The 13291-nt window shown below is 30.7% G+C and overlaps 1 protein-coding gene across 1 annotated transcript in view; it reads right to left on the bottom strand.

The window, feature by feature from the left end:
* The window catches only part of LOC134726425 (plexin-B3-like), a 75508-nt gene extending 65987 nt beyond the window's left edge, over positions 1 to 9521 (bottom strand). Inside the window, exon 1 of the mRNA XM_063590831.1 lies at positions 9406 to 9521. The gene's annotated coding sequence lies outside the window, so the exon portion shown is untranslated. The remainder of the gene's footprint in view (positions 1 to 9405) is intronic.
* Positions 9522 to 13291: the final 3770 nt, after the last annotated feature.

The raw sequence follows: 13291 nt of genomic DNA, 5'->3' as shown, positions 1-13291 counted from the left end.
CCAAAATATATATATCGTAATGTCAAATGGGTAACGAGGTAAGAAACTCATATGACGTTATGTGAACACTTCATTATGTCAAAACATCTTTATAAGAACACGGGACCTCTCGGACGTTATTATTATTATTATTCAGACTCCTTGGATTTTTTCCAAAGCTATAGGGTAAAATATTTTGCCCCATAACACCAATTTTTATTTTCATAAAAATCTTCAATAGCTAATTTTTAGATCCAAGTAATACCAATGCAAATGCAAGGTAAAAGTCCCAAGTCAGCCTTTTGCCGCCATTTTTTAAAACTGAAATATCTCAAAAAGGAGCTCCATGACCTATCAATATTGTTTAGCTTATTTTGTTCCTTAGCTGATGCTATTTCGACTTATAGTATCAATTTTAATTTCTGGATTTTTTTTTAATTTCAACTAAGTACATCCTTAAATGCATTTAAAGGGAGCTGAATATAAAACTTATGTAAGTTATGAGTGATGCTATACATTTAGAGCTTATATAAGCATGGCCGTGTCATATTTAAATTTTTTTTTTAAGTATAAGTCTTTTTTTTTTTTATATATTTATATAAATTTAGGAATTTTTTTTTTTTAATTTCAACTAAGTACATCCTTAAATGCATTTAAAGGGAGCTGAATATAAAACTTATGTAAGTTATGAGTGATGCTATACATTTAGAGCTTATATAAGCATGGCCGTGTCATATTTAAATTTTTTTTTTAAGTATAAGTCTTTTTTTTTTTATATATTTATATGCAAATGCAAGGTAAAAGTCCCAAGTCAGCCTTTTGCCGCCATTTTTTAAAACTGAAATATCTCAAAAAGGAGCTCCATGACCTATCAATATTGTTTAGCTTATTTTGTTCCTTAGCTGATGCTATTTCGACTTATAGTATCAATTTTAATTTCTGGATTTTTTTTTAATTTCAACTAAGTACATCCTTAAATGCATTTAAAGGGAGCTGAATATAAAACTTATGTAAGTTATGAGTGATGCTATACATTTAGAGCTTATATAAGCATGGCCGTGTCATATTTAAATTTTTTTTTTAAGTATAAGTCTTTTTTTTTTTATATATTTATATAAATTTAGGAATTTTTTTTTTTTAATTTCAACTAAGTACATCCTTAAATGCATTTAAAGGGAGCTGAATATAAAACTTATGTAAGTTATGAGTGATGCTATACATTTAGAGCTTATATAAGCATGGCCGTGTCATATTTAAATTTTTTTTTTAAGTATAAGTCTTTTTTTTTTTATATATTTATATGCAAATGCAAGGTAAAAGTCCCAAGTCAGCCTTTTGCCGCCATTTTTTAAAACTGAAATATCTCAAAAAGGAGCTCCATGACCTATCAATATTGTTTAGCTTATTTTGTTCCTTAGCTGATGCTATTTCGACTTATAGTATCAATTTTAATTTCTGGATTTTTTTTTAATTTCAACTAAGTACATCCTTAAATGCATTTAAAGGGAGCTGAATATAAAACTTATGTAAGTTATGAGTGATGCTATACATTTAGAGCTTATATAAGCATGGCCGTGTCATATTTAAATTTTTTTTTTAAGTATAAGTCTTTTTTTTTTTATATATTTATATAAATTTAGGAACCTAATTCAAATGAATTTTATATGAAAATAGTACTTTTTAGAGGCAATGTTGGCAAACCCCTTCCTAAAATTATTCGAAAATACTTCTCCTATATCGTGTATATCCAGAAACTATACGGTACATGTACAATTGTCTCACTTACGTTACTTTGTTACATATCTCACTTTCAAATTAACTAATCTATTAATTTATCTAACCTTAAAAAAAAAAAATCCAGAAAAAATGGCTAAGAAGTGATACACAAACTTAAAAAGTGTGGACAAAGACCAGTATGGGTAGTATCCAGCATTCTGAAAGTATTGCATGGCAATACATAGTCCCCTACCAGTAAAAATTCATTATTCTCAAACAGAAAATTTGAAATTGATGTGTAAATTGTAATGTTAAAAGTAGATACCAAATACCAAATTAATATAACGGTAGTTAGAAAAGCATAATTAAAACGTGTGCAGAACATTGTGTGAGTTTTCTAGGTCTAAGGATCACATGAATTTGCAAAATATCATCAAATCAAAACTAAATTTAAACTTGATCTGTAACTTGTAATGGTCAAACTATAAACCAAATTTCAAATCTAAATCTGTAAGTTAATGACAAAACAAAAAGTGGAAAATTTATTTCTTGCATTATTTTTCTAAGTTCGAGGACCATAACTTTGCAAACACAATTCGCACTTGATCTGTAACTTGTCATGGTTTCACTACTAATTTTCATGTCAAATTTTAAGTCAATATATTTAAAAAAAAAAAAAAAAAAAATAATATGGAAACCAATTATCTGAGTGAATTTTCTGAGTCCAAGGGCCATAACTCTGCAAAAAATCCTCAAACCGTAACAAAATTAGAACTTGATCTGTCAAAGTTATATTATATACTAAATATCAAATCAATATTTTCAAGCATGGCCAACAACAGTGCCATATCTCTTGCACGTAAAAGACATCCTTGTAGATTTCGAAAACGAGTAGGCTAATGCCGCTACAAATCAGAACTCGCATTTGCAAAGTGGAAAGGGATTTAAATAAGTTGCAAAACGTGTTACCGAATCCATTATAAATAAATATGTTTAAAACTAAAAAATGCGGAAAGCTAGTTTTCAGGACGGACATTCTGACAGACGGATAAAGTGCAAACCTAAAGTCCGCTTCAGCTACTCATAAACGTTTAGTATATACTACTGAGGTTCCCGTAAATATGAACCTTATAATAGTGTTATAAATGTGCCTAGTTAATTCCCCTTACTTTTGGAGAGATTAATTATTTGTTGATTACAGCTAATTTCCTAAAGCATGTAAAGCAAAACTTTGGTTGGATTGCTTGCTTTGTTCCTATGATTGTTTATACAAGCTTGGTAAATAAGATTGAAATCTTTAAACAATATATATAGGCGTAGTCGAAACTGAATATGTAATATTTGAATTTGATTGGGTGTTATCCTAATGATTGTACAAAATATAAAAAAAAGCAAGGAAGCTAACTAAAGTCTTGCTCTACATGCTTTTGGAAATTAGCTGTAAATGTTTATTTTGAGTTTAATTTGAATTAAACTCCATAGTGAGATAAAAGTAAGGATTGTTAATTTAACTGATTTACTTCTACTTCTACCATATAGTGACCGCCTTCAACAAATTGAAGATTATGTCAGAGGAGGAAACTTACAACAAGACATAGATTGAAAAAAATGTAAAAGTTTTTTTAAAAATACGAAAAATTAAAAATGTAAAATGTTTTGTATAATAAAGTAAGATGTTGTAATTAATATTGATGCTTTGAGATTGAAGATTTGAAAGAGTCTACTGAAGTGCAATTTACAATGTTATCTGGTAGTTTGTTCCAGTCGGCAATAGTTCTTGGAAAATATGATTCTTTTCTGTACTGTGTTTTGCAGGATGGAATTTGGAAGCTGTTCGAATTAGAATGTCTTGTTTGTCTTTTATGAGGAATTAATTTATTATTTTTAGGAATTGCAACCTTTTCGTGTTCAATTTTGTAAAGCATTACCAATCTGGAGTCTTTTCTTCTGTCAGAGAGACTGCGCCATTCAAGATGTTGTAACATGTTACCAACGCTTGAGGTGTTTCTGTATTTGTTGGTAACAAAACGGGCAGCCCTCCTTTGAACTTTTTCAATGCTATCTATGTCTTGTTGTAAGTATGGATCCCAAACAGAGCAAGCATACTCTAGTGGTGGTCTTACTAGGGACTTATATGCTTGCTCTTTAATGGATGTTGAACTTATGTTCAGGTTCCTCCTTAGAAAGCCTAGTGTGCTATTAGCTTTCTTGCATATGTTGTTAATATGCACATCCCATTTAAGGTTGGAACTGATGGTGACCCCCAGATATTTTGCTGTTGTTACATGTTCTAATGAATGATTGTGTAATGTATAGTTAAATGTGATTGTTTTTTTTATTTCTGGTGACTGAAATTACATTACACTTATCTGGGTGGAATGCCATTTTCCAAGTAGTTTCCCACGATGCAAGTTTGTCTAGATCTTTTTGTAATGTTAATGCATCGGAGTTTGATTTTATTGCCAAATAAACTATTGTGTCGTCTGCAAATAAACGTACTGTAGATGTTAGACCAGTTGGAATGTCATTAATATAATACAAGAAGAGACTTGGTCCAAGAACTGACCCCTGTGGGACCCCTGACTCAACTGCAACATACTCAGATTTTTCCCCCTCTAGAACTACTGCCTGTTTGCGATTGCTAAGAAAATTTTGTATCCAGTAATTTAATTCCCCCTGTATCCCGTAATGATGAAGCTTATTAGTTAAAAAAGAATGTGAAACCTTATCGAATGCTTTAGAAAAATCCATGACCAAAATATCTGTTTGTTTACCGTTTTCCATGTTTAGCGAGACATCGTCTATAAATTCCAGTAGTTGTGTTTCGCAGGATCGACCTCTGCGAAATCCATGCTGAAGGGGATACAAAATGTTGTGATTATCTGCATGGTTCATGATGTGTTTAACTACGATATGTTCTAAAAGTTTGCAGCAAATACATGTAAGTGATATAGGACGGTAGTTTTCAGGGTTATATTTTTTGGCCTTTTTTGTAAACAGGAGAGACATGGGCAGTTTTCCAGTCATCTGGAACAATGCCTGTTTTAATTGACTTCTCAAAGAAGTATTTAACTTTTGATGTTTCTGTAATGTTTAATGAATATTAGTTTATTCAATTTGTTTTCAGTACTTTTAATGTAAAAGTTATCCGGTTTAATGACAATATAAGGATTTTAATTGTTTTTCAATCGGAGTCGGCCTTGTACAGGTCTAAAAAAAACTCGCCGGTCTGTAGTATAAAAAGAAGATGTGGTATCATTGCCAATGAGACAACTATCCACAAAAGACCAAAATGACACAAACATTAACAATTATAGGTCACCGTACGGCCTTCAACAATGAACAAAGCCCAGTAGTCCACTTGAGTTTAGAGTTAGTCACCACTTCGGTGCAGTTCGCTAGAGTTAGTCATCTCTTCTTGGTGCAATTTTACTACTTAAAACACAACGCGAAGCCAATTTACTTTACTAAAGACTTAGTCTAACTCTGGGAACACTTTATTTTTCATTTTACATTTGAAATTACTCTATTTTTGAACTTCCTTTAAAAAAGTTTGTTAACTCTCGTTTGTCCGCAATTATTGTACATTTGTGACTAAACATAGTCTCATTTAATTAATTGTCTGTTGTTCAGCCATAATCTGACATAAGGTGTCCAGATGGTCGAATAGGGACACAATACTGGCAACTACACGTCCCGGGAGGATAGTCTCATTTAACAATTTACATGACGTATAATTATAGGGTGACGTTCACATCAGGTAATGCAGTTATATCATCACGTACTACAATATTCACATCATACACTAAAGTATTCGCATCATGTCCAAGGGTTTTTATTTTCACAGCACATATGGAAAGTTTTGCATCATGTAATGAAACAACCACATCACGTAAAGACGTTTTCACATCATGTTATGCAGTTTTCACATAATGTAATGAAGTTTTCACATCATGTAATGTAGTAAAGTTTTCACATCATGTAATGAAGAGTTTTCATCATGTAATGAAGAATTCACATCATGTAATGAAGAGTTCACATCACGTAAAGAAGAATTCACATCATGAAATGAAGAGTTCACATCATGTAAAGAAGAGTTCACATCATGTAAAGAAGAATTCACATCATGTAATGAAGAGTTCACATCATGTCAAGAAGAATTCACATCATATAAAGGAGAATTCACATCATGTAAGCAACATTTGCATCATGTCATAGTAGTGTCTTCTTATAAGGCAGCGATGGCGTTCCATAATTATGCATTTAATTCTGTACAAGTCATGTTATAAAAAATTCGTAAACAATTTTATTAAATAATTTCGTTATTAATAAATGTTTTATCAAAAAATATCTTTAACGATTTACAATTTCGACTTAGGATATGTTTAGGACGTCCTAACATAAGATTCTTCTGAGATAGCTTCGAGACACAACTTAACAGTGTCCTAAGTTGATCCTAAGTCCATCCTAAAATTGGTCTAATATGTGTCTAAGGACGAATCTTAGGATACTTTCAAGACACCACCCCTGGTTTGTCTTTGTGTTAACAGTTCCTTTCTGATTTCACGTTTGTTTTTTCACATTGATTTAGACTGTTTAGTATACAACAAAGTTTTATCTTAAAATTGAACGGACATCGAAAAGAATTTTCTTAAACAATATTATACATAGCTTTAAAAAAAGTAGTACTTCAACTTACTGTCATAAAATGGAAAGGCTTAAAAGTTTTTAGTTCGACCATTTGAGATGACAAATCTTAGACACAAGATACATGTTTGCCTTTAATTTCTCAACTGAAACATTTTCCTACGTAATTGTCAACATACAACGACTGAATATGAATTGTACACAACGATCCCGAGATATATCATAAATTGTATAAAATATTTTGTTAACTATTGTTTTTTCTCTTTGCCGTTTCCTTTTATATAAAATATTACCTGTCCTCTTTATTACCTCGGAAAAGAGGTTTCAATGTTTTTGTTTTGTTTTACACAGCTGCCATTGTCGTCAGAGATATAGCATTTGAAGACCACATTTGAGGCGCGACATAGAAAAACATATTTTTCTCAAAATTTGTCGAGTACATACTTAACACAGGAAGGTAAATATTATAATGGAGAAAACAGAACTATTTCCTTGATACAACAAAGCTTGAAAGCACTCAGAAGAAAATATTGTTTATATAAAAATGTGCATTTATGACATGAGTGAATCAACAATGAAAATTTCTAAGAAAATGAAAGCCTTTAAATAGTGTCATGATACATTATGACATCTTTCACAAATTCGACGGAAATTTATCAAAATTATCTCAATACACAAACTACACTTGCTAGAAATCAGTGAACATACCGTAGGATACATCTCAAAGATGTTAGTTGAATTTTGTGCTTCTTATCGGGCTGATGAATTTAGCCCTTTTTGCCTTTCAAAAGATTGTTAAGCTTATACACCACGCTGACGGGTTAGGTTCAAGGTTTGTTTAAATCCCGGTGCATTATATACTGAATGTGTCTATCCAAGGCAGGGAGCCAATAAAACTCTTGAAAGACACATATTATCTTGCTTATATTTTTTTGGAATTCGGTGATCGTCATTAGTTGCTCTTTATCATATTAGTTTTTCATTTATTGTTTGATCATTAATCAGGCCCTTGGTTTTCTGATTTTATTTTATTTCAATTGTGACGTCAGAGCCTTTTATAGCTTGTATAGCTTTTATAAGGCAATTTGCTAAATTAGAATTATTTGAAGCTTTAAGGTAAGCAATTATAGTTGATTACGAATCAGGGGCGGATACAGCCATTTAAAAAAAAGGGGACAAAAGGGGGTTCAACTGTGTGTCCCCATTCAAGTGCATTGATCGTCCAAAAAAAAAGGGGAGATCCAACCCCCGGTACCCACCCCCTGGATCCGCCACTAAATTCCTCTGGTGGTTGGTTGTATCATAAGCAATATCGTACCACATCTCCCTATTTTTATATCCTTTTTAAGATTTAAGTAGTAGCATTCTTAGAAAACAGTAAATGGTTTAACGTAAAAATCCGATCGGATGTGAACACCAACTTTGAATGTACATGCATATGTACCACCTTTATTCAAAAGAACGCCATTTTAATATGGCTCTTATGCTCATACTGTTATAGACCGTTTAAATGAATGTATTCTAGGATATGTCCTAAGATATGTCTTAGGACATTATTTAGGATGGTCTTAGGACGTGTCTGAGACATGTCTTAATTAGGATGTAAAACATAGCTGTCTTAGGACAGTCCTAACTACGATAATCCTATGACCATCCTAACACATTTAATTGAAAAAATATGTAGAGACTTCTACATGTATGTCTTATATAGATTTAATGGTATGTTAGTATCTACTCTTATATGGAAACAATTATCGCAAAATAAAAGTTAAAGTGTTAACGTAATACTAATAAATACGATATTAAATATGATAAAAGATATAAATGAATTTGATACGAAAACAAAAGTAAATAGTCACAAAACTTTGGGATATTCGTGCTGTAGTTTTAGTACATAAACTAGTTTTGTTCGTAGGTCCACTCGATTTCTATACATGTATCGAATCAGGATTAGTAAAAAAAAAAGTCAACTTTTTACCATATTTAAATTAAAGTTGCAGCGTTTTGGTTAGTCGCAAAATATATTGCTTATAATGATAGTATTTTCTAGGCTTCAAAATAAACAGCACAAAATAATGTAATGTAATTAATACAATTGAAATTTATCTTTTAAAATTAACAAATATTGAAAATATTTTGATTTATTAATTCAATTCTAATAACAACTACTTATGATAGTTTAATATTGTATTACTATTTTTAGTTCTGATTTTGAGCTATATTTGTTGTTTTTATTACGTTTTGGGACAATGTAAGCATTAGGACTATCCTAAGACACCTATTTGTATATCCTAACTTTATGACCAAATATTGGACATAATTATCTTATTTTAGGAGACTTTCGTTAACCTGACTCAGGACTAAGATGTGTCTTGTACCTATATATTTCTTAACTATATTCGAGATAAGTAAAACGTTACTGTATGTAAGATGTTTTATAAATTCGTGGACAATTTGTTTAGATATTGTCTTTTTCAACAGCTGCAATAGACATTTCGGGTTTTCTATTTGTAAGCAATTATGAATACTTTTGTGGTACATCGTTTTTCAAATTTAGGGTTTTGTAAGTAGATTTATTTTCTAAAGCATGCACTGTCATAATTTCCATTTGGTTAATTTTAGTATTTACCAAATGTTTTGATGAAGATAAAAATTTAACTGATGTTCATTGTTCACAAAAAAGTTTAAATCATTATGTAACGTTTTAAAGAGTTTGAAAATTGCCTTCTTTGTTTGGTTTTTTATAGTAGCAATAAAAATAAAAGTAAACTATAAATAATAATTATATGTAGGTCATGACAACATCAAATCTTTAAACATTTTATTTTATTAGCTTATTCAAATTACAGTTTTATTTGTATTGATAATATAAAGTAACCACGTACTTAACGAACATTTAATTTGGTATCAAATTTACAAATACACCAAGTCTTTTTTGTGTGTCAAATAATTTCAAATGTACATATTAATCACGCATACAATGAAATTTACGTACAGTTTTTCTTAATTTCTTTGAACCCCTAAAATCATATGCTAGACAAAAGATCCTTTTATTTTCCCTACCTTTATGTATGAGAACAATTTCTACGGATAAATTCCATATCAAGAACGATGTTTTATCACGTCGCCAGTATTGTCCTGATGAAAGGATGTAAGATACACTGTACGCGAAATACTTCCCTGTCTACACTAATAATCAAAGTGTCGAGTTTCTCACAGGTAAATATATAGAAAACGGGCCTACAAAATTCTCAGAAGTTTAAAATTAGAATGTATGTTTTTTTTATTCACAGCACCAAAACCTATTAAACAATTAAATTAAGTTTCAGTTACAAAAGGTAACCATGCGATCATCAGCAAGAGGGTGATGAACAGGAGACGCTCATTTCTCAAATATTATGTATCCACTTCTAACCTGTTTCCCTTTTTATTTCTTGATCCTTTTATTCTACATCCCTGTGTTTACCCTTATATTTAACACCCCCTTGATCCCACATCCAAAAAGCGTGTTACTCCCATCTAAAATAGATACACCAAGCGTCATCCTGTGAAGTTAGTCAATTTAGAAAATAAAAAGCGCTTACATTCATACATTCAAAGTCATGTATAATAGTATTTTATGTAAAAAAAATCCTGAACATGTAGAAATCCTAATTTTCACATTGATGTTATCAATTATAAGATATAGGAAGAGTACCAATGAGACAACTCTCCACCCAATTCATAATTTATAAAAGTAAACCATTATAGGTCAACAGATTTTAAACTGATGTTTGAACCATATTGTATCAATCCTATATATAAAAAAAGAAAATGAGGTATTATTGCCAAAAAGACTATTTCCACAAGCTTAAGAGACCGCTTTAGACAGCTGTAAAAGGCACCGAAATGGCGATGTAAAACAATTCAAATGAGAAAACTAACCACCTAATTTATGTACAAAGATGAACGAAAAACAAATATGTATAACATAAACAAACGACATCTACTGAATTACAGGCTCCTGACTAGGGACAGGCACATACATACAGAATGTTGCGGGTGAAACATGTTAATAGCGTGATCCCAGCCTTGTCCCTAACCTGGGATAGTGGTGTAACAGTAATACATAAGAACGAACTATAAACATACATTGTAAGTTGAAAAGGCTTATCCGATAAAAACAAAAAAAAACCAAACAAATATTACACAGAGTGGATGTGGCATGGTACTTGTACATCCCAACAACAAAAAGACACTTTGCACAGATCTGAGAGTCCTCGCAGTTACTGACAGCCACTTAAAAGGTTATTTATTTATATCAACAATATATAAAAGCCTTTGAATAATTATAGTTCTATTTGAACTATTAAAAAAATATGAATAAATTAAACGTATTAAACTTAATATATGTTGCTAGAATTATAGCATATCACCAAATCATGCTTTTCTCAGTCTCATTATTATAGTTTCTTTTAATCCATTGACTGTACTTATTTTTTTTAAATTTTTCTAAAAATTTAAAAAGAACATTTATGAGTTACTTATTATTTGCAATGAACTATCGTTTAGTAAAAACATGTAAGTATAGTTAAACTTTAATCGGTATGCTATGTCATTTTTTTGTTAGTTGTTATTTATTCGTCGTGTCGATCAGTGAGACAAAACCCTTTTGCAGTTTCTTGCGTTATGACAACATTGCCCTCTGCTAAAGGGAAGATGTGCTTCAAAATTGAAACTGCTTAATAAGTACAGGTAGCTCTCGTGAGAAAAACATACAGATAGAATTAATATTTTATTCATATGATTATATATACATAGTGTGTTTTACAGATAGATAATAACCAATAATAATTTATAATGGGAGTTTTTTCTTCATTTGATTCCCCCACGACAATTGAGAATGTTAACCTCGGGGGCCCCTTAGTTGCGTCCCTTAGTAACTTTGGGACGACATCAAAAGATCAATGTAGGAAAAGAACTTAAATCAAAAAGTTTGGTGCGGGGCGGGGAATTGCTGCAGGATTTGTTTATCCAAAATTGATTTTATATATGTCCATATTGGTCAATCGATTTTTCCCAAATGAAGTTAAGCAGGTCAATGAAAAAACTGTGAATTAAGTGTTTTGTTTTTATTTTTTTTTTTTTTTATTTTTTTTTATATCCTACATCGAAATTTAAAATAAAAAAAAACCTTCCGCAAAGTTCTGGATAATTTTTTTTGCCTTGATTTTTGAAAAATCTTTTTACTAGGCCTTTTCCCTTTATGGACACTAATCATATAGATCTAAATTGTGTCTGTAGTTTGAATCTGAATATTACAGTTACAATGTACACTTCCGTTGTTTTCAATTAAAAGAGTTGAAAGTTCTCAAGGTTGACAATGTCTTTTTCTTCACGATTAAAATACAGATAGTGTTTAACGTTCGAGAGGATGTTGACTGATTGTTGATAAAACGTAACAATTGGTATATTTGCAATTTTGTATTTGTGTCATGTATGATCTAATTGAACTCGCTGTTGTTCAAATAAAGTCAAAACAGCAGCTATTGAAATTAGCAAAGTACTAAATATTCTGCCATATTGGTCTCAAATAATGTCTAAGCCAGATTTAAGATCATGTAAAACTTCTTGAACTTCGATATATGCAACAGTTAACAAACTCAACATTAGAACATAGTAATTATATAGGAAACAACTAAATCATTGACAAGAGGAGGGATCATGAAATTTAATATCATTGATTTTTTTTTTTTTTATCATTTAGGGAATTCGGTATTAACAAAATATGATACGAAGTAGAAGAACATCTTAATGCAGCTATCATTGTTGACGTGTTTCACTTTGATATATAAATGGTACATAATTGATCATGATTTATTTTCAATAGAACACTTAGTCTGGATTATTTCTACAGAATGTAATTCTTCATAGTGCGGAAGGATATGTTTTGTGTCTATTTCACGAAAAGGATATTTTGGTCGCCTTGAGATGTTTTATATTCTACACACGCACATATACATTGAAACAATAAATTAATATGATAGTAATTTTTAAGATATCTTTATATTTTACAATGTATTAATATTTGGATTTGAACATTTAAATATATGATTATTGTGTAACTTTATGACGTCTAATAAAAATACCCGGACATCTTTTACTAGTAAAACAATCAAGGATGCTTGAAAAAAAAAGAAAAAAAAGAGGAAATTAAAGTTCGATAACATTGTATTGTTTAAATTCTCACGATTTTATCCACTAGACCGACTTTTTAAATTTCCCCAGCATTTTAAAAGTAATGCGTGTTTTATCACAATTAGTGCGTGTGTGATCACATTGTTTTATTGTGTGATTATTAAAAAGTATAGGACTTTTAAATTTTGTTCTTATGTTTTGATGTTAAACAAATGTCATTAAGAAGGTTAAGAAGAGGGTTGTGAGCTCTCACAAATATATAAAAATCCGCAACATTTTTAATATGTCGGTCCCAAGTAAGTTGTCTGAGATCATTAGATTTCGTTGTTTGCTGTCATTTATATTCCATCCTTCATATCGTTGTCAATAATCCGTCTGTTGTGTTTTTTGCATGAATTATTTTACATTTGTCATGTTGGTGCCCTTTGTAGCTGTCTAAACGATATTTTTTTTTATTGCCGACGGCTTTACGATGACCTATATTTCCTTAAATTAGCTTCGTGTTGGATAGTTGAATCGTGGAACATTAATTGTAATTTTACAACACTTATCCTGTATCAAATGTATCTAAACATTTCTCAGGCAAAATACTCATCATATATACCACATGAAACTATTAGTACAATAAATTAACGGTAAATAGCTGATAAAACAAAACAAGGACGTTACGCACAGTCTTGGTGCCACTTAGCGTTACACGACGTTCCTAATTAAACAACGATTTTCACGTTGTTCCACGGAAAGTTTCAAACGTTGACCTCATATTCTACTC

This window comes from Mytilus trossulus, chromosome 1, assembly GCF_036588685.1.
Source record: "Mytilus trossulus isolate FHL-02 chromosome 1, PNRI_Mtr1.1.1.hap1, whole genome shotgun sequence".
Taxonomy (NCBI): domain Eukaryota; kingdom Metazoa; phylum Mollusca; class Bivalvia; order Mytilida; family Mytilidae; genus Mytilus; species Mytilus trossulus.
Note: the sequence above shows the minus strand (reverse complement) of the source record. Positions and strands in the feature narration are given on the sequence as shown.